This window comes from Aptenodytes forsteri, unplaced genomic scaffold (assembly GCF_000699145.1).
Source record: "Aptenodytes forsteri isolate BGI_AS27 unplaced genomic scaffold, ASM69914v1 Scaffold193, whole genome shotgun sequence".
NCBI classification, from domain to species: domain Eukaryota; kingdom Metazoa; phylum Chordata; class Aves; order Sphenisciformes; family Spheniscidae; genus Aptenodytes; species Aptenodytes forsteri.
This window is the reverse complement of record NW_008795405.1, coordinates 9,931,913-9,934,605: the sequence shown is the minus strand read 5'-3', so window position 1 is coordinate 9,934,605 and position 2,693 is coordinate 9,931,913. Positions and strand designations below refer to the sequence as shown.

The 2,693-nt window shown below is 42.2% G+C and overlaps 1 protein-coding gene across 1 annotated transcript in view; it reads left to right on the top strand.

Moving 5' to 3' along the window:
* The first annotated feature begins 278 nt into the window (after positions 1 to 278).
* The window catches only part of GPR68 (G protein-coupled receptor 68), a 20,258-nt gene continuing 17,843 nt past the window's right edge, over positions 279 to 2,693 (top strand). The window contains exon 1 of the mRNA XM_009280949.1: positions 279 to 366. The gene's annotated coding sequence lies outside the window, so the exon portion shown is untranslated. The remainder of the gene's footprint in view (positions 367 to 2,693) is intronic.

The window sequence follows — 2,693 nt, the reverse complement described above, 5'->3', positions numbered from 1 at the left end:
CATAGTGCAGTTATCTGCTGGTTTGTGTCTGTGGCGGTAGGTACGGGCGCGAACACTGCTCTGCATGCGTTGCCATCTCCGTATTTAGTGTCTGCTTTTGGCACCCTCATCTCTTTCATTTATGAATGAGTGGGTGAGGGAGGAGAGAGCTGGGCTGGGCTGACTCCTTCGCAGTTGAACCATAAAGAGCACAGGAGCTGAAACACAATCTCCTCCTCCTCCTTCCCTATGCTGTTTCACCGACAGCCTCACTCACAGCTGGGAGGAGGATAGCCTCGCCAGCAGCCTGAGCAGGAGCTGGGAGAAGGGAAGTTTTGTGCTCTTCACCCTGCAGGGAAAACCTCTTTGCATAAACTCTGTTCACAGGTGAGTTTCATTTTTTATCTATTAATTCTTAAAAGCAAGTTAATTTTCCATCACTGAGTCAGGTTATACAAGGTTATGACCCATGGAAATGTGGAGGACAGTTTTTTGGCTAGGTTGTTAAAGCAAAACAACAAGGCAGTCCAAGGACTCAAGCAAAACAATATGTCCAAAAAAATTCACAACTTCAAAATTAATTTCCTTGGCAAGTTCCCATTAGTGGGAACTTTGAATGAAAGTTCTTCCAAGAAAACTTTCTTGAGTTCCACTTAGGCACAAGGAGAGCTGAATGTTAAAGTTGTATTGATGAAAGAGAATTGTTAAGATAAACCGAGAAACTGTTTCATGTTTGCAGCGGGGAACAAGAGCAATAGCCAGTAGATAAATTCCAGTAGTCATTTTCAGAGAACTTAGTAGGATTGTATAAGTTGACTAGATATAAGCTATTTTTAATGACTAATAGGTGATTTAAATACTTCATTTCCCCTGAGAACACGAGCCAAAAGTTACGCCTAACAGGAAACTGCTAAACTACATACCTTGGTGTGTGGGTGCTCTGTGTACACCTATATAGATCTGTCTTTGTATCTCAAAAGTATATCATTACTATATTTTCCAAAGAGTAAGCCACTTTTCTTGCTGCTGTTCAGAACCTGACTTGGGAAATTTTAAATGTGAAGGTTTGTTTAGTGAAATGAAATCCATTCGGTCAGAAATGAATCTATTCTTTTTTTTTTTTTAATAGGATTAAAAACCTTTGTTCATTATTGTAGGTTGCCTGTGTTACGAGTACATTTTTCTGGTTCTTGACAGTCTTTGTAAAGCAACAAGAAAAGTAAATCACTGAGCAATCAGCTTCATGTGTGCATGGGGAGGGGAGCTGAGAAATAGAGAATTTAGAAGAATATAACAGCCATGTCCTGTCCTTTTCTGTTCAGAACACATGCAGGTATTTATTAATAAAAAATTAAGGAAACTTAACAGTGAGGCAAGGAAAAATAGCTACATGTGGGCTCATAAGACGTGACACTGTCATTGTGAGCATTACGGGACTTTCTGAGCAGCCTGTTAATCAGCTCCCTCCGTGACTTTTTCCACATTAGCACCCTGTGTTCACACTGGCTCCTGAAGAGTACCGTGTCTGACCACTTCTTCTTTCAAGTTAGCTTTAATCAAGAAGCCAGTAAGAAGTGAGTCAATCCTGTGTATTTAACACCCACTCCACCATTCCTGTTCTGAGGAAACAAAACTTTTTACTGCCCTCACCCCTATCCTTCCTGCCTCCCTATCTTATTGCTAGTATGTTGTTGTTCCCCCATATCAACGCCGCTTCTACACATGTAATTGTAAGGTCTTTCTGTTATATGAGGGAAGAGGCAGAAGGTAGCTGTTTCCAGCTCATTTTACACTCGGTGCTATACAGCTGTAACTTAGATGATCACATAGAAGGTACATCCCCAAAGTTTTAGGAATCTTTCCAGTGTCTGGGGAGTACATAGTGAGAAAATGCTGCGTTTATAGGATCAGACCAGTATGTTGTTCTGTGATAGCAGGGCACAGCTGGGGGGGGGCGACAATATCTACATCACAGCATTATGATTTGAATGTCACAGTTTTAAATGAAGAAAGATGTGGCAGTTCCAGTATCCCATTAAAAAACCTCATCTCACTTGACATCTGTAGTGAGATGTATTTATCTCACTTTGTGGCTGGTGGACAAAAATTGACTCACTTTGTTCTGGGACCTGAGGAGTGTAAGCAATCCTGGACAGTGGGAAAAGAGAGAAGGGAGATGTGGGGAAAGGGGAGAGAAGGGAGAAAAATGAGTCCCAGCCAAACTAGGTGTACATAGGTGTCATCATACTAGATGTGATCAAACAGAGAGAGTCTGGGGGATGACTGGTTCCTGAGGTGGGACAGACTGGAAACTTCTTACCTGTGGCTGAGCACAGTTGCATGGGGCCAGGTGTACAAAGGTGTGGGCACTAATGTCAGTTTTCCTCCCCTAACCAGCCCTGTGGATGTTGTCACTCAGATCAACCTGCTGATTCTGTAACTGCAAGTTTTCTTGGCTTCCCATTGAACAGCGCACGGAGAAGAAAATTTTTTCCCTGCCAGTTTTTCTAGACCTGACCTGAGGGTGCATTTGTGTTGCCTTGGGGCTTCAGTCCTGCTGACTATTCTTGTGTCAGTGTGGTGATAACCAAAGGAAAAGTTATTTCGGACTCATGAGGATATTTACACAACTTGCTAATTATTTTTATGTGAAGAACTGTGGAAAGAGAACTCCAGACATAGGATTATAGAACAGTTTGGGTTGGAAGGGACCT